The following is a 15,966-nucleotide window of genomic DNA, read 5'->3' as shown; positions in this document are numbered from 1 at the left end:
CCGGAAGTAGCCTGGGCCGCGTCCGTGCAGGAGCCCGGTCGGCCTCTCTGGGCCGGCTGCTCTAGGTGTGACGTGTGTGCAGGACACGGCCCGGCGCCCGAGTGAATGCGCAGGGCCTCTGGTGCGTTTACACCGCCTTCACCCGGGAGACGCGCACTCAGAGAAAGGCGGGAACCCCTCTGCTCGGGTCCATCCTGCCCCGGGCTCTGCCGCCTCAGAGGAAGTAGTAGTGTTTTTTTTTGTGTTTTTTTTGTTTTTTTGTTTTGTTTTGTTTTTAATTTAGAGCTTTGTGTGAAAGGCAGAGTTACTGGTGGGGGTGGGGCCGGTCTCCCATCTGCTGGTTCACTCCCTGATGGCTACAATGGCCAGGGCTGGGCCAGGCGGAAGCAGAACCAGGCATTCATCCAGTGCTGCAGCCTGGTTGCAGGGGACTTGGCCTTCTTCCTGTGCTTCCCTAGGCATAGTAGCCGAGAGCTGGATCAGAAGCGGAGCACCCTGGAATACAGCCTGCACCTGCCTGGGATGGCAGCGTGCTAGGCAGCAGGGTCGCCTGCTGTGCCACAGCCCAGGTTCCAGTAAATACCTTTCTGCCCACTGCTTCATTTCACTGGCGTGGTAACGGGATCCATGCGTCTGGTTTTGTGGGTCAGCATTATCGTTGTGAGTCTCCACGTTCTTTCAGGTCTTTGTCGAGGGCTCATTGCCAGTGCATTGTAGTCTCTGGCTGCATTCTTGATGCATTGGAGTAGCTGTGCCATGTGCATTGAAGTCCAGATTCTCTGTGACTGACTGTACACTGGAATGCTGACCGCAGCACCTGACCCTCCCCCCCCCATTCTTCTCTTGGAAGTGCACCTGGAGCTGCAGGGACTGTGGCATCGGCTGCACGTGTTCATCTCTGGTGCTGCTTTCTCAGGCATGGGTGCTGCTGTGTTTCCCCATCAGTACTGTGTGCGTCCTGATGCTTCCTGTCCACAAGAGCTGGCCCTGGCTGTCCATGGCCTTTCCGCCCTGCCAGTGAGTTGTCATGGAAGCCACTGGTAGTTGTCACACAGCCACTGTGTCAGTGGATGCTTTATTCTTTAAAATCTTGTGGTGTAATTTAGATGCAGTGACGTGCACAGATCTGAAGTCCGGTTTGAAGAGTTTGACCAATACGTGCAGCCACAGAACCCTCTCCTGTTGGGATCCAAGCTATTCCTGGGGCCTGTCAAGTGGCAGCTCTTTTCTTGTGCCATTCTAGAAATGGGCCTGTGTGTGACCAGGGACCTCCCTTATTTGGGTCACCCACCTATTCTCTTCAACGTTAGAGTCTTTGTGGGGGTCATATATGTTTCCTTGATGCTTGGAATGCTTGCTCTCCCTGGTCTTATATGGTGCTAAGTTCTACCATTAAGCACAATGTTTCTCCAAGTTTCACAATTTTGATGGCCCCAGAACTTCTCCTCTGTCCATTTGCAGTCCATTGTGATGCTTCAAAAATTTTCTAGAAGCATTACTTAAAATTTAAATTTATTAGGGATGTGAAACAACTTCGCATTCTCCGCATGGTTTTTCCCATTCTCCACATTGTGAAGTGGGTTTAGCTGTTCTGAAGCTTCCCCAAATGGAATGTTGTTTCCAGAGCCTGTGGCTCAGCATCCACGCTGCCGCACAGATCTCTGAGCACTCCCCTTTACAGCCAAACACCCACAGCGCATGAGTAGAACCCTGTTGGTGACCACTTGTTCTTTTTTTTTTAGGCTTTATTTATCAGAAAGGCAGTGTTACAGAGAGGCAGTGGGGGAGGAGGGAGAGAGATTTTCCATCTGCTGGTTCACTCCCCCAAATGGCTGCAATGCCTGGCACTGTGCTGATCTGAAGCCGTGAGCCAAAAACTTCTTCCTGGTCTCCCATGTGGGTGCAGGGACCCAAGGACTTGGGCCATCTTCTGTTTCTTTCCCAGGCCATAGCAGAGTGCTGAATGGGAAGAGGCCAGCAGTGTGGGATGCCTGTGTCACAGGCAGAGGCTTAGCACCCTGTGCCACAGCGTCGGCCCTGTTACCCCCTCTTGGGTATTCTATTGGCCCTCCGCGTCATTTCTAGTTTTTGGCTGTTACAAGCAAAGCTGCTGTGAAGTGTGTTCTTGTCCCAGTCTGCCTGTACACGCATATTTTCATTGTTCTAGAGGAAGCATACCTAGCTGTGCAATAGTGGCTTCTGAAGGGAGTGTATGCTTACCTGGCGAAGAACTTGCCAAAGGATTTTACAATGTTTGCACCATTTTACACTCTGTCCAGCCATTGCTTGCTAATTCCAGCTTCTCCTTCTCATTGTCCACTTTCACTGCCGTCAGTCTTTCTTCACATTAAGGATTTTAGGGTGTAGGTGCACCCCACATGGTCTTCATTTGTGTGTTCCCTACGACTCTTCATGGTGAGCACTTTCTCTCGTGCTGCTTGGCTGTTCACAACAGCACTCCATCATGTAATGCCCAAGACATTGCTCATTTTTCAAATTTTTAGAATTTTGAAGAACTCATTGATGTAACACTTGTCTTTGTGGGATTTGGTATTATAATTCCGTGGTTGTGTACAGTTGTCATGATCAATCAGGGTAATGAACACGTCCATCTCTTATATTTCTGTATATCAGAGCCTCGGCGCTCCTGTCTTCCAGGTCTTCTCAGAAACATGGTGGGTTTCTGTGCGTGGTGATTGCTCCCTGTGCTTTAGGACGCTGGGAATGCGTCAAATTGTAACTTTGGTGTGTGTCACTCAGCCTTCCCTGCCCTCTCCCGCCTACCCTTCCCAGCAGGCAGTATTCACTGCTCCCTGTTGAAGGCTGTCTGGGCCTTTCCTGGCTTTGAAGATCACGTGTAAAGCACTGTGAATTGTAACTGCTAGTTTTTCTGTGACTGTGGTTTCATTTCCCTTGAGTAAATGTATAGGGATGGAATTGCAGGGTCGCCTGCTCACGGGATGTTTCACTTTAAGGAAATGGTCAAATGGTCAAAGCACTTTATATGAGAGGTGGGGGGGAGGGAAGGTCTTCCATCTACTGGTTCACTCCCCAAATGGCAAGCAGTTGGAAGACTTCTCTCTCTCTCTCTCTCTCTCTGCCTCCCTGTGTGTAACTCTGAATTTCAAATAAATAATTAAATCCTTTTTAATAAAAGTGAAAAATAAAAAAGGAAGACATAGCTATAAATAAAACACTTCATCAAGGCCAACTACCAGAGTGTATTTAAAATTGGATACTATATACATATATAATATACATAACACACTATTAACACAGACTTTTAAAAAGAATTTAACTCAGTCTTTAAAAACATTTTGGTGTGGGGGGTGGGGGTTATGCAGCTGAGGGCCCTGCTCCAGGGTCTGTGCTGGGAGGAGTGGGGCCTATGGGCAGGAGTCACACGTGGAGGCTGTACCCACAGATGTCAGGGAGAGAGGCCTCGTGGCACCTAAGGCAGCCAGTGCACAGGGAAGAGGATAGGCAGGGGGACGTGGGGGTTGTGATGGTCCCAGGTGCACTCAGCACTGAGCATCTCTCAGGCAGGCCACCGGACTCGTTCAGTTCCAGGGTGACTTCTTGGGGAGAGCTGGTGTCGGGACACAGCTCCCTCAGCCCTGGGCAGCCTGGCCCTGCTCAGGACAGCAACCCCCCCAACCGATGTAGGGGTGCTGCCACACACCCAGATGGTGGACCCCTGAAGGCCTAGTGCCCCCACTGGCACCAAGGGCCCCTTCCTGGCCTGGGCTCCCTATGCTTACGGTCACCAGCCCCTCCCTTCCCGTCTCAGTGCCCTGGGCTGAGATGGTTGTGGGATCATCCTGTGAGGCCTGGGCTTTGTGGGTTATGGGGCGACAGCGTTCTTCGACAAGAAGCACTGGAGACAAGTTTCAGTGAACATACCCATTTTATTAATGATCAGGCACACCTCTTAAAGGGCAGACAGAAGGGGCGTAGCTAATTCAGGGCAACACTAAGTCTATAGGATAGAGCCAATATTGGCCCTGCTAGGCTCCTCCATCAGCTTGAAGGTCACATAGACTGGAGCCTTCCCGATGGGCCTGGGCCACACCCGGAAGTATTTCCCTGATGGGCAATGACAGGGCCCTCTAACAGGCAGCAGGGTGGGGGAAATGTGCCTGTGGCTTCTGCTGCCTGCCAGCAGTCAGGCTCATCTCCTGCATGGGCTGGGCAGGCAATCCCCCAGCTAGGGGCAGAATCACCCACATCACCCTGTCTGAACAAAATCAGCCAGTGGTGTAGCCTTTCACTCGGCCAGGCCATCAGACCCCAGGCCTTTAATCCATTCCCAAAGAGGAGAGCTTAGTCTGACTGGCAGGTGGGCGTACAGATGTGGTCAGGTAGGGGCATGAGGGCGTGGTTTTCCAGCTCACAAACCTAATCCTATATGCCCACCTACATCACAGCCCCTTCAGAGACTCCAGTCCCTTAATCCTAAGGGATGCTGAAGGCTGTAGAATCATCACATCTTCTATAGCTGCTTCCTGCTTATGAGGGGCGTAGTGCAGGCCCTGCCTTGCTGGGGCTGGGAGTCTCTGCCTAGCTCATCGAACAAGTTTGCTTTGTGAGCTGGAGCGGTCTCGGTCCCTGCCAATGTCTGTGTCCCCTGCATGGTCAGCTACTCCCAGAAGTTAAGTTCTGAAACAGATAAGCTTGTTAAGTAGCATCACAGAAGTGGAACAGGACCAATTGCGAGTCCAGTGCCCCGTAAGATGGAAAGAATGTACCATACAGACTCCCACATAGTGGGTGGTGACAGATTATAAACCCATTTCACTTGAGCATAGAGGATTACAATAGAAAAACACATGAGGACTTGCATGTCAGTAGCAGCTCCCAGAGAGACTTGAGAGAGGCAGGCACAGGTGTCTGAAGGGACAGCAGCACTCTTGATGTGAGGACTGTCAAAGCTTTACTCTCTTTGCTGAAGGCCTCTACTTGGCTTACAGGAATAATCAGCTGTGTCTTGGAATTCTCCTGAGAAGACTTAAGAGGTAGAAGTTTCATCCTAACCTCACTGGGGTGGGCGTGCTCAGTAGCGCCTGGTGAAGTCCCTTCCATGTAAGCTATAACTGACCTGAAGAAGATCTTTCCAGGAATGCCCTCCTCAAGAATTCCTGATGTTGGAATTTTGTTAGCAGTGCCTTCGTTCCTTGGAACTCCTTTTGCAGCTCCCCGTCCAGCACAGTGTGTCTGCCTCAGGGCCTTTTAAAGCCATCTACAGAAGCGTGGAGTCCACATCACGGGATCCGTACTCTACAGAATCTTGCCATTCCCAGAAATATTCTCAGCTGTTTTGTGAGTCTGCGAAGGTCAAACATATGTAACATAGCTTCCCCTCTTTGACTGAGAGAGCACAGCTTTTTGCAGTCAGATCACATGCTGGGGAATCTACCTCCAGTTTAGATCCCTGAGATTTGGGAAGTTCTGGATCCTCACTAGCCCAGACTTTGAGTTGAGTGGGATACAGAAGAAACTGTCCCATACGCAAAGGTTTAGCAACACAGCAAGATGCATTGAAACGGCCGTCTTCTCCGTATCCCTGAGGCCTTTAACCACTCAGTACTCTGTATTCCACCCTATGTTATACATACAAGACAGGACTATGAGAGAGAGACATGGGTCGAAGAGTTCACATTGGAGACACTTAATAAACTTTAAGGAATTGCCTAAGAATACAGGCAATGGCATTTAGCACTTAGACATAAATAGAACCCATGACACCTAAGAGTGTAACACACTACACAAGGGAAATCTTTGGGAACGAGTTTTACCATTAATGCTAATGCTGTAGCTCTCTGAGGACAGAGGTCCTGCAGGGGAAGTTAGCACACAGTGACCCCTGCTGTTGATATAACAATTAACACTCTAATGCAGGAATCAGTGAGCACCCAGGCTCCTACATGAGCTTCCTAGGCTATGGAAGCCTTTTGAGTCCTCAAACTCTGTCAACATTCAGACAAGGCCACAAGCAGAGTGGAAGTTCTCTCCTCCCTTCAGAGAAAAGTACAGCCTTCTTTGATGACCACTTCTTTCCACTGGGGTCTCGCCCAGGGAGGTCCCGCATGTAGGAATGCTTTCTGCGCGAGTGTCCCGGGTTTCCATGCCTGAACTGCTCTCCTGGCCTTTTCAGCCAGACCAGGATGCCTCGAGGGCTGACTAGGGGGTCAGTGAGCGCTACTTCCAGCACCTGCCACTCTAGGAGTCTGTGGGACAGACTCCTTCCCACGTTGGAGCATTTACTCCTCTTTAATCCTATTCATTAATAGCAGTAAATACTTAATCCTACTGACAGGATCACTTTGTCACTTTTGCCATCTAGCCCAAGGGGATTTGGGATCCCACTGCTAGGTTTAAAACTGTACCCTTAGAAGGAGGTCCGCAGGAATCCACGCAGGAATCCACAGCTTTACAGTTCCTTTGTAGGACCTGAGAAGACATAAACAGACACAGCTCTCTGCGAGCTTAATTATCCTTAAGCATTTGACTTGGATGCATTGCATTAGTTAGAATTCCTTTAACACTGGACCAAGCGATGTTTGTTCTGTAATACAGATACTACGGATTTCTATATAGATCACTCTAACAATCAGGTGTTCATTATATGCCAGACCCTGAGGGCCACCAACGTGGGGCAGAGTCTGTTGCCCATCTTCTTCATGCTGGGGTGGAGCATCTGCCATTTTTGATGCTCCGCGTCCCTGATGCTAACATGTTTCCAGGCAACCAAATCAGTTCTCCAACCTGGAATAACTGAAAGCAAGCTCGATTTGAAAATCAAAAGCCCAGGAACAGAGCTGAAATTCTCAGAACCTTTGTAAGCATCTGAGTTCTCCTGTTTCTGTTTTGAATACAAATTCTACAAGCCATGGAGTACCTGTGGCTTAGTCACTGCCCAGGCAGGGCTTCCTCCTCCCTCGGGAAATGCGCCTGGATGGGGGGAGACCATATGAGTTCTAACAGGCGTTCTGGGACTTGCTTGGTCGCTGCATGCACCCGAGCGGGTCGAACCTGGGGAGAGGAGGGTCCAGGGTTTGGGATCCCACCTCTGCTTCCTCACTCTCCACCACTCCCCCCGGTGCATATATGCCAGGGCGCCCAACTTGGGCTTCCCTGGAGCGCCAGAAGGCCCAGCCCGCAGTGCTGTAGCAGCACGTGCTCTCCACCCCTTGCCCCACACCCTGTGTCTCCCAGCTGGGACCAGGCACCCAGGGCAGCTGCACTTCCCCATCAGAGCTCCCGCCCCCAGTCACGATCCCAGCATGGAGCACAGATAATGGACAGGGTGAAAGATGGACAGATAAGCAACGTTAGAACATGTGGGCAGACCTCCCTAGAATGGGACGGTATTACCTCTCTCCTAGCAGAGGGGGCCTGGGGCTGGTACACGGTGAGGGGCCCTAGAATGGGATGAGTGTACCCTCTTCAACTAGCAGAGAGGGACTGGGGGCCTGACCACAGACGATGCCTCCTCATCTAGCAGGGAGGGCCCCACCCTCGCTCACCGTATACGTTGAGGTCCCTGTTTGGGCACCAGCTGCGGGCTTGTCCTGTGAGGCCACACACTGTGGGATGGTGGGGCAACAGCGTTCTTCCACAAGCACCAGAGACAAGATTGGCGACCATGCCCGTTTTATTAATGATCAAGCACACCTCTTAAAGTGCAAGCAGAAAGGGCATAGCTAGTTCAGGGCAACACTAATTGATAGGCTAGAGCCGATGTTGGCTCTGCTAGGCTCCTCCAATCAGTGTGAAGGTCACATAGGCTAGAGCCTTCTTCATGGGCCAGGGCCACACCCGGGAGCAGTTTCCCTGATGGGCAATGACAGGGCCCTATACCAGGCAGCAGGGGCGGGGAAATGTGCCTGTGGCTCCTGCCACCTGCCAGCAGTCTGGCTAACCTCCTGCACAAGCTAGGCAGACAATCCAAAAGCTAGGCATACAATCACCCACAGATAATGAAACTGGTTCCTCCCTGGCCCACTAGGGAGGCAGAAGTGTCTGATCAGGAACCTGTCCACACCTCTCCGCTTCCCTTGCTTTCCAGTGAGCAGAAGATACCCCAAGACAGCACCCCGGGGGCAAAGGTAAAGACAAGCCCTTGGCCATGGGCCAGTCATCTGGGAAGCAGAGCTGGGTGGAGGGGGCATGTGGGGCTCAGCAGTGGTTACTGGGAACGCCATAAGGTCCTGCGATGCAGTACTTACACGGCACCTGCTGACACCTGAACACACTCACCTGTCCCAGAACTGAGCCACAGCTCAGGGGCATCTGCCTGTCGGCCGCCATGACTCATTGGCATGGTTGGGAGTGACCTGGCTGGAGCTCAGGGGCTCTGCCTTGAGGCAGGGGCAGCTTGGGTCAGAGGCCAGGCCACCGACGCTCCCCAGACAGAAGACCTGGGGCTCACGGTCTGTGTCTTTTCTGGTTCCTTCCTTTGAGTGCACACAGAGCTCCGGAGCTCCATCTGAGGGCCACTCTCAGAGCCTGAAGCTGGGCTCACACCATCCTGTCTTGTTTTCCAGCACAAACAGGTGCACAGGATCCAGAAGTGGGTGAAAATGATAAAGAATCATAGCAAATACCGCGGCAGCAAGAAGGTACCGTGGAGCTGAGGGCCCCTCGGGAACACTGAGAGCTGAGTTGGGGTTTGAGCAGTGCCCATTCCCGTGCCAGGCACCGCCTGCCTCTCAGATGCCCAGGGGCAACTGTCCAGCCCCCAGGGACACAGGTCATGTGCACCCCTTCCCCATACACGCAGGACACTGTCCTGGTAGAAAATCTGAAGTCACTGCTGAAGACAATCCCGGATGCAGGGCAGGTGTGGTTCCAGGAGCCCTGTAGGGGGCAGTCAGTGCATGCCAGAGCCAGTGCCCCTGAGCCCTTGGCCCCCAGTCACTGTGGGTCATAAGGCCCCATCTGGGCAGATCCTCCCTCTGCCAATACACACGGAGCCCCTGGCTTCTCCCTCCCCGAGTGGCCACGTGCACCACTCACTGGAGGCTCCTCTTTCCTGCAGTTTCATCGAAGAGGCTGTAAAGGAATCCCTGCCCAGGTGCGTGGGAAGGTGTGGGCCCTGATGCTGGTCACCCACAACAAGAAGGCCGAGAATCCGGGCAAATAAAGGTACAGCTCTACACTCAGCCCAAGGGGGCCCGGCCTGCTCGGGCCTGGTCAGGAGCCTGAGCCTCCGTGGTCTGGTCACTGGGCCCTCAGGAACCTCCTCCCTATCCTGCCTTCCTCTCCCCGGGTCCTCCTCAGGGCCTTCTCCACGTCTCCCCAGACCCAGCTGGGCCATCTAGGCTCCCTGCCTGGGGACTGGCCCTTCTCTCTGCTGAGCTCAGCTGGGCAGCTTGCCACAAGAACAGCACACAGGAATTGCTGGTCCTTGATGGGTGGCGTCTCCCAATTTGAGATCACAATGGTGTGTTGAAGTGACTCTCTACAGGCTCCGTGCTCACAGGCCCTCCCACATCTGCCGCTGCTTTCACCTGACTTGCTCCCCCTGGCCTTGCCCTTGCCTGGAGTGGCTTGTCTAACGGTCACACTCAGCTCTCAGCTGCTTCTGGCAATGCAGATGGCTCTCATGACGCCGGCTGCCATCAGGGAGCAGGGCCCAGCTGTGTGGCCAACCCTGTGCTCCCCGAAGTCTTGAGATTGGGGCTGGCCCTGGGAGCTGGGCCTGAGGACAGTCATTGCCCAGGGGCAACTCAAACCCAAGGGCGCTTTCCAATGTCTTGCTATTGATGGGCCCCTCCCGCAGGGGGCAGCATTCACCACTGGTCTGGGTGTAGCAGGGCCTGAGATGCAGGGAGGAGGATCTGAAGCCTGGCTGGGGTGCAGACTGATTCTCTGCTGAGAAGTGCTGGGGGCAGGCAGGGGGAGTGCACAGGGACCTTCAGAGCCCCTGTCTCATGCAGACAATTCGGGGTCTCAGTGGCCCCTTCTGCAGGGATCCTGGGCACTGGGGGGGACGTCAGCCAGAAGAGCTGCTGTGGATTGGAGAAATTTGTGGCAATGGGGCTTTGCTGCTCCTGAGGCAGGCCCCTCCCCCTTGCCCCCGCCCTGCAGGAGATGAAAAAACAGGACAGGCTGTACCCAAACCAATTCCAGCAGATCCACTCCACTGTTACGGGGACTTTAAGAAGTCACCTGATGCTCAGAGAACGATATGGAATCAAGTGAGGCCTCGGGGCCTCAGGGCCTCAGGGCCTCAGGGGTGGGGTGAGCAAGGGTCCCTGGGACAACTGGGGTTCCTAGGAGAGACTCACATACAAACCTAGAGCAAAAATCCCTTTTGGGAAAAAAAAATGGGGCCATGGGCCTTTTTTATATCATATAAACTTTCCAAAAGACACTGTGGGAGAGGATGAAATGAACACACACAAGAGGAGACAACATTAGCAATCTATCTAATGAAGGTATTATTTCCAGACCATTCAGAGAGCCCTTCAACTCACTAACGAGGAAGCAGTGCACAGCCTCCCGGGGACACGGGCTCATAGGACCCCTTCATGAAAGCACACACAATTCACCTCCTCAACGCGTGAACACACGCTTAGTACCTGAACCACAGTGGGGCACCATGCACAGCTGTGAGAACTGGGGATCTGAAATCACGGAGGATGCTGGGTGCAGGCGTGTTACCTGTGTTACTGCTGAATCCTAAAATGGGATTCAGCGAGAGGCAGGACAAGGCTCGGGCCTGGGCTGACCCGGATGCATCTCGGGTGCATTCTGCTGAGAGGAAGCGTCCCTCTAAGACTACACGTGCTGTGATCCACTCATACGACATCTGCAAGAGGCCGTGCCCTGGGACAGAGAAGAGGACAGTTTGGCCTAAGGAGGGGGAGTTTGGGAAGTTTTGTCACTGAGGGCCCGTGGGCAGCTCATAGGTGACGGGATTGCTCCCTACGAGGCTGCAGTGGTGCATGGGAGGCTGACTCTCCATGGAGTGAGACCCACGGGATGGTACCTGCCTCAGTGGACGCCCTCCTGTGCAATCTGAACACACAGCTCGGGAAGTGAAACTGCACACAACTGCATCCCTGAGATGTGTGCATGTCATTGCAGGCAGCGCTCACCCACACGGTGGACCACACGCAGGTGCCCTGACGACATCACTGCTCATGAGCAGAGTGTCACAGGCCCTGTGTGTGGCTGTGAGGCTCTGTTAGGCAGAGCCACACTGAGCCTCGGCAGCACAGGACGCACAGCCTCTGTCCTCTCTCTTCCAGCCAACGCGCCTTATTCCAAGTGCTCATGGCCTATTCTGTTCATAATCACTTGAGTCTTCTGGGATCTTATCACAGGTGCTATCCTGGCAGTCCCTGCAGGGTGTCCTGCTCACAGAGATCCCTTTCTGGTCTGAGCAGTCTCTCTATTCCACAACTCAGAGACAGAGAGGCAGAGGCCAGGGTTACGCCCTTCTTCGATAGAACTCAATTCGGTGAACAGAAGGGCAGCCTTCTGATGATCTCCCAACCCTAGGAGCTTGGCAGGGGTGGGATGCCCCTCCCAGGACTAGTGCCCCACCAGTCAGGTGGGAGTGGACATGAGCTGTGTGACTTTGCAGTGGTTATGAAAGTCAAGTCTGGGCCCCGCTGATGCCTTTGCACCTGTCAGACATGCGGCAGGTGCCAAGGGCCTGAATCCCACTCCACACCGTGCCACTGCCACAACCACCCACTCAGACCTTTCCAATGAGGGGAGCAGGTGCAGGACTCCATGGGTGATCCTCCAAGGCCTGGGCATCCCCATCCCCCTGACCTGCCACTGACCAACTCTGCCTGGAGCCCTGGGGCCTGGCACTCAGGAAGCCCAGCCTGCACCCATGACAGAGGCACACTTCCCTGTTCCGGCCCTGGCCTGGTGCACTTCCTGGCTTACTTCTCCCTCATGTGAGAAAGGGCCAACAGGTCACCTGTGGCACTCACGTATCCAGCAGCTACCATGGGTGTGGAGCCTGGATTCTTACAGCAGCCTGGCCCATCCTGACATCTTGGGGGTACAAGGTGTCCTTGCTTCTGGTCTCCCCCCTGTGCTGCATGAGCTCAGGCCCTGTAGGATTCTCCAGGAACACTGAGACGTGGGCTCCAATTCTTAGGATGCCGACACCAAGTGGCAGGATTCAGGCTGAGGGGGAGGCCGGAGGGGCTGCTTCCTCAATCTTCCTGGGCCCTTCAGTGGGCGACCCTGATCTCCTTGAGAAGTGGGCCATCCCAGGAGAGTTCATTTTGCCAGGGGAGGTCAGCTAGAGGCATTCTGGGATCTGGCAGGAGGTGAGCTACGGCCAGGACCTGAGGCATGTGGCGGTGCTCTTGCTGACATAGATGAGTGAGGAATTTTTTCTAGGTGCTGATCCAGTTCATGGAGAACCACAAACACGGGATGCACAGTAGGTGGGTGGCGTGTGGGGCCCAGTGCATGCAAGACCATGCACGGCCCTCACTGGCTCCTGAGTGTGCAGGACACTGTCCCTGTGGGGGGGCTTCCTAGAAGCCAGGACTGACTGAGGAATCCTAGACTGAACCAGACCACTTCTCTAACATCCAAAGGCCTTGGAGCCTAGCCACGGCCATCCTGGGTGTTGGAACCTTCAGAACAAGGGGTCCTGTGCTAACCCACGTGACACAGGTCCCCAGTGTCCCTTCTGCCTCACAAACTCTTTGCTTCCTCTCAAGCACAGAGCCACACCCAGGGAACATGCAGAAGGCAGCATCCCCTGTGGGGTCATCCATCCTTGCTCTGTGTCTGAATGGTCAGGAGGCACCCAGTCTGCCTACACTCACCCCAGCAGTCTCCAGGGGGAAGCCTGCTTGGGCTGCACACAGTCACCCACCTGCACCCACCGCCCTCTGCAGGTGCTCTGCCATGGCCAAGTTCATTTCCACCTGCTTCTGTTAGTGCAGCCCCTGACCCTCAGTGCTCAGAAACACCCCACCCCAGTCTTTGGTTCTCCAGCTTCCTATGTGTGTGTGTTTGTGTGTGGGGTGCATGGCTGATACTCCTCAGGTTTCTACAAACCGCACTCCCCAAAACTGGAAAGACTGCAGCAACATCTTGAACATATCATGCATCGCCCACTCCCCTCCCTGCAGAAACACCTGGTAAGTAAAACATCTTGTCTCCTCCCGGGGGCTCTGTGCTCATGGAGGGGAGGACAGAAAGGGGTCCTGTCTCCTTCCTGGGCCAGGGGAGGCCATGTCCTCACCAAGGCTTCCTTGGTTACTGGGGTCTGCATCAGTTTGGGTGTTGGTTTGTTTTCTAGCACTTGGTCTTCCAGAGTTTGCGTAGATTGAAGGGAGATGCTGTCCCCAGGGAAGAGTGGGAGATAGGAACTGTGTCCCTTCAGGAACCTGCATGTCTGTGGGGGAGGGGGTGAACCTGGTGCTGGGCTTCTGCACCCGGGGGCTCAGACTAGAGGGAGTCAGGCCTGCTCCGTGGGCCCTGACCTCCCCCTGCCTCTTCTTAGGAGGAGGATGTGTGTCTCGGGGACTTCACGGCCCACTGGTTTACTCAGTGCTTTCTGGAAGGGGTAAGAGCCCCTGGGGATCTCTGCCCACAGAAGCTCCTGTCCCAGTGTCTGGCTATCCTGTCCTAGTTTCATGTGGCCCTGAGCAGAGCTGAGCTCCCCCAGCCCCAGCAGACAAAGGAGGGACCCTGCTGTGCAGACAAGACAGGCCCTGCTCTGAGGAGCCTGGTCCAAGCAGGCAACGAGGGGACAGGTCCAAGCAGGACGTATCCTGCAAAGCGTCTCCCAGTAGCACATCCCTGCCCCCACAGCTCCAAAGGCCAAGATCAGCACTGAGGACATGCAGGCACTGGGAGCAGACCAGGGGTCTCGTATCCTACCCAGAGATGAAGCAGGCTCTACCAAGGTTTGGCCTCCACATGGCTCTGAGGAAAGACATGGAGGAGGAGGAGAACTGTGAAGAAGGCAGCCCAGAGCCCCTCGGCCTTAGGTTCTGCTGTGAGGGCGCAGAGTCTCCACGTGTTACCACCCTTCCGAGACTCCAGAGAGCTTGTGGGGGAGGGGAGGGCTGTGCCAGTGTGCCAGTTTCCCTAACCTGAGCTGGCAGGACAGAGGGAAGACGACTCTTCTGATGCTGGCAGCCGGGAGGGCCTGTGGATGTGGGCTCCTCCACAGGCTTCGGAGCCCCCAGAACCAGGGCCCATGCAGGCCGTCCCAGCCTGGGGGCCACAGCTGAAGACTCCCTACCTGCATGGCAGCCCCTCGCACTCTGGGGACAGTCACGGGCTGGAGCCGGCCAGAGCCAGCCCTGTGCTGCGAGACCAGGCCTGGTGCCCTCCCTGGCCCGAGGCCTCCTTACCTCCTACTCCATGGGGCACCTGGATGATGGGTGCCTCCTGGAAGAGAGGCCATGCCCACCATGTGTCCTGCCCAGGCTGGACAGCAGCCTGCCGTTCTTTACACAGAGTCCTCTACGCTGGATTGAGCCCCCACCCACCCAGTGGCCCTCCCCCGCCTCTTCCTGGGGCCAGGACAGAGGGGTGTCAGGACTGCTGTGGGCACCTCCATCGCTGGAAGGTGATAGCATAGTGCCTATAGCTACTGGACTGTTCCCACCCCCACCCTCAAGGAGAACCTTTAGGCCTTTATTCTTGATGCTGACGTGTATTCAATTGTTCCTATGTATTAAAGTGTTAGATTGGAACATGTCTGCTCCAGTTTTGTGACCCCCAGAGCCCAGCTTCAGCAGGGCTTCTCTGTGTTTCTGACGAGCTTTGGAGGCTCCACAGCCCCCACCCCAGGCAGAGATCTGCACAGCACCCTGAAGCTAATGCCTGAGATTCACCTGTGCCCTCCAGGGGGCTGAGTCAGGGCTGGGAGAGCAGCAGCCGTGAGCACCCACCAACAGATGTAAAGGATGATTAAAACCAGAATTCAGAAACCCTTCCAAAAGTAGATAAGAAGAAGCACCTGCCATCTGATGTCAGGGCACCAGTACGAGCCTGATGTGAAAATAAGACTACATCATACAGAAAACTACAAACAAGCATCACCTGCAAATATACAAAAATTATCAGCAAACGGAATCCAGCGTAATAAAAGGTTTACACACTCTGATTAACTGAGCATAATTCCAGGAATGCAAGGATGGTAAACACGACAGGGCAATCAATGTAATAAACAGAATAAGGACACACACATAAGCCTTTAGAGACATAGCAAATGCATCTGAGAAAACTGAATATGTCTCTCCCCTCAAACACAAGCACATAGAACTCCTAATAAACATGACCAGAAAAGATCTTCACCATGAAACACTTCAGTCAAATTCTTCACAGTCAAACATAAAGCAAAGATTCTAAAGTGTACACAAGAGAAACATCAGACTATATTAAGAGGATCTCCAATTATAATCACATCTGAATTCTCATCAGAAACCCAGTATGGGCTAGGAGAAAGTGGTGAGATCTATTCCAAGCCATAAGAGAAAAGTTGTCAACCCAGAATACTAAACCTTGCAAAGCTCTAATTCATGAATGAAGGTGAAATAAAAAATTAGAGGGTGCTGGTGCTAGTCCCAGCTGCTCCTCTTCCATTACAGCTCTCCGCTATAGCCTGGGATATCAGTAGAAGATGGCCCAGGTCCTTGGGCCCCTGCACCCATGTGGGAGACCCGGAAGAAACTCCTGGATCTTGACTGGAACAGCTCCGGCCATTAGGGCCATCTGGAGAGAGAACCAGTGGTTGGAAGACCTCTGTCTCGACCTCTCTCTGTAACTCTTTCAAATAAATCTTCAAAAAAAATTGGTTCAACGTAGATACAATGGATTGATTCTCAGAAAGAAACAAACCGCTAAAAAACTCCAGTAAAACTAGAAACTCTGAATATACTTACTCTTTCTTTTTTTCATTTATTTTAAAAACAGAGTTACAGAGAGAGGTAGGGACAGAGAGAGGTCTTCCATTCGCTT

General features: G+C 53.6%; 1 long non-coding RNA gene across 37 annotated transcripts in view; it reads left to right on the top strand.

The window, feature by feature from the left end:
• Positions 1–14,699, top strand: part of LOC127488302 (uncharacterized) — a 54,605-nt gene extending 39,906 nt beyond the window's left edge. For 25 of the 37 annotated variants that reach the window (XR_011382661.1, XR_011382659.1, XR_011382651.1 and 22 more), the window contains 2 exons: positions 8,547–8,621; positions 9,041–14,699. This is a non-coding gene — a long non-coding RNA (uncharacterized lncRNA). The remainder of the gene's footprint in view (positions 1–8,546; positions 8,622–9,040) is intronic. The other 12 variants (XR_011382672.1, XR_011382669.1, XR_011382677.1 and 9 more) reach the window with 12 other exon arrangements.
• Positions 14,700–15,966: the final 1,267 nt, after the last annotated feature.

Source organism: Oryctolagus cuniculus, chromosome 15, assembly GCF_964237555.1.
Source record: "Oryctolagus cuniculus chromosome 15, mOryCun1.1, whole genome shotgun sequence".
In the NCBI taxonomy this organism is placed as follows: Eukaryota; Metazoa; Chordata; class Mammalia; order Lagomorpha; family Leporidae; genus Oryctolagus; species Oryctolagus cuniculus.
Note: the sequence above shows the minus strand (reverse complement) of the source record. Positions and strands in the feature narration are given on the sequence as shown.